Source organism: Salvelinus alpinus, chromosome 23, assembly GCF_045679555.1.
Source record: "Salvelinus alpinus chromosome 23, SLU_Salpinus.1, whole genome shotgun sequence".
In the NCBI taxonomy this organism is placed as follows: Eukaryota; Metazoa; Chordata; class Actinopteri; order Salmoniformes; family Salmonidae; genus Salvelinus; species Salvelinus alpinus.
In genome coordinates, this window is record NC_092108.1 from 2,750,407 (window position 1) to 2,759,006 (window position 8,600).

The window sequence follows — 8,600 nt, forward strand, 5'->3', positions numbered from 1 at the left end:
TAGGCTTCAGCCTGGTTCTGCTCTATTCTGTAGGCTTCAGCCTGGTTCTGCTCTACTCTGTAGGCTTCAGCCTGGTTCTGCTCTACTCTGTAGGCTTCAGCCTGGTTCTGCTCTACTCTGTAGGCTTCAGCCTGGTTCTGCTCTACTCTGCCAGCTTCAGCCTGGTTCTGCTCTACTCTGTAGGCTTCAGCCTGGTTCTGCTCTACTCTGTAGGCTTCAGCCTGGTTCTGTTCTACTCTGCCGGCTTCAGCCTGGTTCTGCTCTACTCTGTAGGCTTCAGCCTGGTTCTGCTCTACTCTGCCGGCTTCAGCCTGGTTCTGCTCTACTCTGTAGGCTTCAGCCTGGTTCTGCTCTACTCTGCCGGCTTCAGCCTGGTTCTACTGGTTCTGCTCTACTCTGCATGCTTCAGCCTGGTTCTTTTCAGCAGGCTTCAGCCTGGTTCTGCTCTACTCTGCCGGCTTCAGCCTGGTTCTGCTCTACTCTGCCGGCTTCAGCCTGGTTCTGCTCTACTCTGCCGGCTTCAGCCTGGTTCTGCTCTACTCTGTAGGCTTCAGCCTGGTTCTGCTCTACTCTGCAGGCTTCAGCCTGGTTCTATTCAGCAGGCTTCAGCCTGGTTCTGCTTTACTCTGCAAAACCGGAAATGAGTTACCTCTGGTTTGTTCAGCCAGTCCTATGGGGAAATGAGTTACCTCTGGTTCGTTCAGCCATTCCTATGAGGAAATGAGTTACCTCTGGTTTGTTCAGCCATTCCTATGGGGGAAATGAGTTACCTCTGGTTCGTTCAGCCATTCCTATGGGGAAATGAGTTACCTCTGGTTCGTTCAGCCATTCCTATGGGGAAATTAGTTACCTCAGGTTTGTTCAGCCAGTCCTATGGGGAAAATGAATGGGTATCGAATGGGGATTCGGGATTAACACAAGGTCTGAGGTAAACACAGGATTAGATCTTACATGTTTTGTTCTATGATAATATCAGTCAGGTAACATTACCTTTATTCATTATTTAGCCTTTGTGTGCTTTATGAACTTTAATTGCATAAATTCTTCAAAATTCACAAAAAGTGACGTTAGCTGATGAAGATTATCTTTGAACAAAATGTATCAGATCTCATGTGTTTACCACAGACCTTATTTTCAGTGTTTCTCCAAAAACCCTCCAAAAACCATACATTTTCCACATAGGCCAATGAACCATGACAGAGTTAGTGTCTACAAAAAAGACACCATTACTACTGCTCTCTATAATGGCACAGATACAAAGAGGAGTCCTCTATCTATCTCTATGGTTAGCTTACATTAGCTACAGCAGGCATAAGCCAAACAAATTACTGCAACTTTGTGGCCTGGAGTATTTAAACAAAGCAAATCAGAGGTAAAACTGTCCTGTGTGAACAACAGGAAGTGAACTTCCGACACTCTGGTTGCCAAGTACCTACTGGCTGTCACATTTATCAGTGTGTCTGACCCTAACAGTGCAAAGATGGGAAACTAATATTATCTTGTGAAATATTCATAGTAGGCTATCAAATGTACATCAAGCCTATCCTAGGTAAGCCTGGTCACAGGTGAGAGACCAGGCAATGTAGGCCTATGTGGAGACACATGCCAAATCCAGACCTCTTCATGTGAACTTTTACCTTGGCCTCTCAGCCTCTCTCTGTCCCCACGGTGACCTAGGACCTCTGAAATCCATCCTCACCTGAAGTCTCTCCTCAGCCAGAGAGCCATGGTACCAGGCTCTGATTTCACCCACCGTGGGAGGCAGTAATTATACAGGTTATCGTTTTGGATTACCAGGTACCCAGAATGTAGACAATCACCCAAGGCTGGAGTGGAGCTGTCCCTTCTGTCTGTCCGGTTCTCACAGGAGGTATGAGACAGAGTTAGAATGACTGGAATTAGAACCATAGAATTAGAACCATAGAATTAGAACCATAGAATTAGAACCATAGAATTAGAATTCTTAGAAGGGACATTACACGTTCCATTGAATAGACCGGTCAAACTGCAGTGGTCTGTCTCGAAGAGCCTTCCTGCAGTCCTCTATATATAGTTCTCTGGCTTATTTGTTTGGTCAGAATATGCAGAGGGTAGAGCGAGAGAGGTGTCCTTCGCTCCGAGGCTACACGGGCTGGGTGGGTCCAACAACTTCCCTGACAACTAGAGCGCCGTCCTGTGACAGGAACTGGAGCCGTTGCTTGTAAAAAAAACAAAAAACATTGACCACACATGATGACGCCCCCTCTACTGAGCTACCAAATAATGACATATATTTCTGTTAAATATATACCTTTTTGTTGTATATTGATGCAAACAAGTGGCTAATAATCATTGCATCCTGATCTGAATCAACAAGACAGAGACAGCAACTTCTCTTATTTTATTTATTTATTTTACCAGGTAAGTTGACTGAGAACACATTCTCATTTGCAGCAACGACCTGGGGAATAGTTACAGGGGAGAGGAGGGGGATGAATGAGCCAATTATAAACTGGGGATTATTAGGTGACCATGATGGTTTGAGGGCCAGATTGGGAATTTAGCCAGGACACCGGGGTTAACACCCCTACTCTTACGATAAGTGCCATGGGATCTTTAATGACCTCAGAGAGTCAGGACACCCGTTTAACGTCCCATCCGAAAGACAGCACCCTACACAGGGCAGTGTCCCCAATCACTGCCCTGGGGCATTGGGATATTTTTCAGACCAGAGGAAAGAGTGCCTCCTACTGGCCCTCCAACACCACTTCCAGCAGCATCTGGTCTTCCATCCAGGGACTGACCAGGACCGACCCTGCTTAGCTTCAGAAGCAAGCCAACAGTGGTATGCAGGGTGGTATGCTGCTGGCTTAATAGGACAATTAAGCACTTTCTCAAGTTAGGATGTCAAAGATGGTCGCCACTTTATTCCGTAACATTGAAAAATAAACATGCACTTGCAAAAGGTCTAAATAATAAGTGTTTTATAGTTAAATATAGGCTAGTCTACAGTATGGACGGACCGGTTAAATATAGGCTAGTCTACAGACCAGTTAAATATAGACTAGTCTACAGTACGGACGGACCGGTTAAATATAGGCTAGTCTACAGTATGGACGGACCGGTTAAATATAGGCTAGTCTACAGACCAGTTAAATATAGACTAGTCTACAGTATGGACGGACCGGTTAAATATAGGTTAGTCTACAGTATGGACAGACCGGTTAAATATAGGTTAGTCTACAGTATGGACGGACCGGTTAAATATAGGTTAGTCTACAGTATGGACAGACCGGTTAAATATAGGTTAGTCTACAGTATGGACGGACCGGTTAAATATAGGCTAGTCTACAGACCAGTTAAATATAGGTTAGTCTACAGTATGGACGGACCGGTTAAATATAGGCTAGTCTACAGTATGGACGGACCGGTTAAATATAGACTAGTCTACAGTATGGACGGACCGGTTAAATATAGACTAGTCTACAGACCAGTTAAATATAGACTAGTCTACAGTATGGACGGACCGGTTAAATATAGGCTAGTCTACAGTATGGACGGACCGGTTAAATATAGACTAGTCTACAGTATGGACAGACCAGTTAAATATAGACTAGTCTACAGTATGGACGGACCGGTTAAATATAGGCTAGTCTACAGTATGGACGGACCAGTTAAATATGGGCTAGTCTACAGTATGGACGGACCGGTTAAATATAGGCTAGTCTACAGTATGGACGGACCAGTTAAATATAGGTTAGTCTACAGTATGGACGGACCGGTTAAATATAGACTAGTCTACAGACCAGTTAAATATAGGCTAGTCTACAGTACGGACGGACCGGTTAAATATAGGCTAGTCTACAGACCAGTTAAATATAGACTAGTCTACAGTATGGACAGACCGGTTAAATATAGGCTAGTCTACGGACCAGTTAAATATAGACTAGTCTACAGTATGGACGGACCGGTTAAATATAGGCTAGTCTACAGTATGGACAGACCGGTTAAATATAGGCTAGTCTACAGTATGGACGGACCGGTTAAATATAGGCTAGTCTACAGACCAGTTAAATATAGGCTAGTCTACAGTATGGACGGACCGGTTAAATATAGGCTAGTCTACAGTATGGACAGACCGGTTAAATATAGACTAGTCTACAGTATGGACGGACCGGTTAAATATAGGCTAGTCTACAGTATGGACAGACCGGTTAAATATAGACTAGTCTACAGTATGGACGGACCGGTTAAATATAGGTTAGTCTACAGTATGGACAGACCGGTTAAATATAGACTAGTCTACATTACGGACAGACCGGTTAAATATAGACTAGTCTACATTACGGACGGACCGGTTAAATATAGGCTAGTCTACAGTATGGACAGACCGGTTAAATATAGACTAGTCTACAGTATGGACAGACCGGTTAAATATAGACTAGTCTACATTACGGACAGACCGGTTAAATATAGACTAGTCTACAGTATGGACAGACCGGTTAAATATAGGCTAGTCTACAGTATGGACAGACCGGTTAAATATAGACTAGTCTACATTACGGACAGACCGGTTAAATATAGACTAGTCTACATTACGGACGGACCGGTTAAATATAGGCTAGTCTACAGTATGGACAGACCGGTTAAATATAGACTAGTCTACATTACGGACGGACCGGTTAAATATAGGCTAGTCTACAGTATGGACGGACCAGTTAAATATAGACTAGTCTACAGTATGGACGGACCAGTTAAATATAGACTAGTCTACATTACGGACGGACCGGTTAAATATAGGCTAGTCTACAGTACGGACGGACCGGTTAAATATAGACTAGTCTACATTACGGACGGACCGGTTAAATATAGGCTAGTCTACAGACCAGTTAAATATAGACTAGTCTACATTACGGACGGACCGGTTAAATATAGACTAGTCTACAGACCAGTTAAATATAGACTAGTCTACAGTACGGACGGACCGGTTAAATATAGGCTAGTCTACATTACGGACAGACCGGTTAAATATAGACTAGTCTACATTACGGACGGACCGGTTAAATATAGACTAGTCTACATTACGGACGGACCGGTTAAATATAGGTTAGTCTACAGTATGGACGGACCGGTTAAATATAGACTAGTCTACATTACGGACAGACCGGTTAAATATAGACTAGTCTACAGTATGGACAGACCGGTTAAATATAGACTAGTCTACATTATGGACGGACCGGTTAAATATAGGCTAGTCTACAGTATGGACGGACCGGTTAAATATAGACTAGTCTACAGTATGGACGGACCGGTTAAATATAGACTAGTCTACATTACGGACAGACCGGTTAAATATAGACTAGTCTACAGTATGGACAGACCGGTTAACTATAGACTAGTCTACATTACGGACAGACCGGTTAAATATGGGCTAGTCTACAGTATGGACAGACCGGTTAAATATAGACTAGTCTACATTACGGACAGACCGGTTAAATATAGACTAGTCTACATTACGGACGGACCGGTTAAATATAGACTAGTCTACATTACGGACGGACCGGTTAAATATAGACTAGTCTACAGTATGGACGGACCGGTTAAATATAGGCTAGTCTACAGTATGGACGGACCGGTTAAATATAGACTAGTCTACAGACCAGTTAAATATAGGTTAGTCTACAGTATGGACGGACCGGTTAAATATAGGCTAGTCTACAGACCAGTTAAATATAGGTTAGTCTACAGTACGGACGGACCAGTTAAATATAGGCTAGTCTACAGTATGGACGGACCGGTTAAATATAGGCTAGTCTACAGTATGGACGGACCGGTTAAATATAGACTAGTCTACAGTATGGACGGACCGGTTAAATATAGGCTAGTCTACAGTATGGACGGACCGGTTAAATATAGGTTAGTCTACAGTACGGACGGACCGGTTAAATATAGACTAGTCTACAGTATGGACGGACCGGTTAAATATAGGCTAGTCTACAGTATGGACAGACCGGTTAAATATAGGCTAGTCTACAGACCAGTTAAATATAGGCTAGTCTACAGTATGGACGGACCGGTTAAATATAGGCTAGTCTACAGTATGGACGGACCGGTTAAATATAGACTAGTCTACAGTATGGACGGACCGGTTAAATATAGACTAGTCTACAGTATGGACGGACCGGTTAAATATAGACTAGTCTACAGTACGGACGGACCGGTTAAATATAGGCTAGTCTACAGTATGGACGGACCGGTTAAATATAGACTAGTCTACAGTATGGACGGACCGGTTAAATATAGACTAGTCTACAGTATGGACGGACCGGTTAAATATGGGTTAGTTATGTTATTTATTTATCTTGCTCCTTTGCACCCAAGTATCTCTACTTGCACATTCATCTTCTGCACATTACATTTACATTTAAGTCATTTAGCAGACGCTCTTATCCAGAGCGACTTACAAATTGGAAAGTTCATACATATTCATCCTGGTCCCCCCGTGGGGAATGAACCCACAACCCTGGCGTTGCAAGCGCCATGCTCTACCAACTGAGCCACACGGGACCACTACTCCCACATCTATCATTCCAGTGTTTAATTGCTATATTGTAATTACTTCGCCACCATGGCCTATTTATTGCCTTACTCTCTTATCTTACCTCATTTGCACTCACTGTATATAGATGTTTTGTTTTCTTTGTTCTACTGTATTATTGACTGTATGTTTGTTTACTCCATGTGTAACTCTGTGTGTTGTATGTGTCGAATTGCTTTGCTTTATCTTGGCCAGGTCGCAGTTGTAAATGAGAACTTGTTCTCAACTAGCCTACCTGGTTAAATAAAGGTGAAATTTAAAAAATAAAACATACCCTTTAGACAAAGGAACTCAATGCCATATTTAAGGATGCTGATCTACAAGATATATTTAGAAACAAATTATGCTGCAATGATCAAACAAGTTAATTCTATAAGTTTTAAATTGTCTGTCAGTTGAAGAGAGAAGACCAGAGTGACAGAGTAGATCAGTCAGGAGATAGAAAGATGGGTGGAGACAGAGAGAGAGAGAGGGATGGGGTGGAGAGAGAGAGAGAGAGATGGGGTAGAGAGATGGGGTAGAGAGAGGGGGTAGAGAGACGGGGTAGAGAGAGAGAGAGAGAGATGGGGTGGAGACAGAGAGAGAGAGAGAGGGATGGGGTGGAGAGAGAGAGAGAGAGAGAGAGAGAGAGAGAGAGAGAGAGAGAGGGATCAGGTGGAGAGGGATGGGGTGGAGACAGAGAGAGAGAGATGGGGTAGAGAGATGGGGTAGAGAGACAGAGAAATATGGGGTAGAGAGAAATATGGGGTAGAGAGACAGAGAGAGAGATGGGGTGGAGAGAGAGAGAGAGGGATGGGGTGGAGAGGGATGGGGTGGAAAGACAGAGAGAGAGAAATATGGGGTGGAGAGAGAGCGAGAACAGAGGATTAACAGAAGAGGAAATAGAATAGAGGACAAACAAAGGAGGAGGATAAAACAGTCCTGGAGATAAGAGAGTGATTTATAGTCCACTAACTGGTGAAACTTGGCACAGTGATTTAAAGTCCACTGACTGGTGAAACTTGGCACAGACAGTCATATGAGAAAAACAGATACTTTTGCTGAACACCAGCAACAACGACCAAGAGGAGAAGATAGTTGGGCCGTCATCTAGCTCTGGTCCAGGGCGTTAGCGCGTTGCTCTACTAACGTGCACTGACACCATGGACAAGAGCTAGGCAACATGTCTGTCTGATGGGCTGTACACACATCTGTCACTGAGATATGGTAGTACAATTATTTTGTTCAAGTTGGGTGGTAGAGCTCCCTAGCCTGGTCCCAGATCTGTTTGTGCTTTCTTGCCAACTCCCATAGTCAATGGCATGCCAACGACCATATTGCACAAACAGATCTGGGACCAGGAAAGGTAGTTCCTTGTTGTCTTAGGAGATGAGTGGAGCTATACCAGTCAGAGGAGGCTGGTGGGAGGAGCTATACCAGTCAGAGGAGGCTGGTGGGAGGAGCTATACCAGTCAGAGGAGGCTGGTGGGAGGAGCTATACCAGTCAGAGGAGGCTGGTGGGAGGAGCTATACCAGTCAGAGGAGGCTGGTGGGAGGAGCTATACCAGCCAGGGGAGGCTGGTGGGAGGAGCTATACCAGTCAGGGGCGGCTGGTGGGAGGAGCTATACCAGTCAGAGGAGGCTGGTGGGAGGAGCTATACCAGTCAGAGGAGGCTGGTGGGAGGAGCTATACCATTCAGAGGAGGCTGGTGGGAGGAGCTATACCAGTCAGGGGAGGCTGGTGGGAGGAGCTATACCAATCAGAGGAGGCTGGTGGGAGGAGCTATACCAGTCAGAGGAGGCTGGTGGGAGGAGCTATAAGAGGATAGGCTCATAGTGGTCTAGCTGGCGGTATACTCACCGCCATTGGGGACCAACGAACTCCAACCACTTATTCTGCACAGTGGGGTCCTTCAGCAAGGCATGCAAACCATAGTTGGCTGTGCATCCTGCTGGAAGCATTCATTGTCGAACCGAAGCTGGAGACATGGTGAATTCGTAAAGGGCTTTTCAGTCTCAAACGGCCATGATGAAACGACAACGG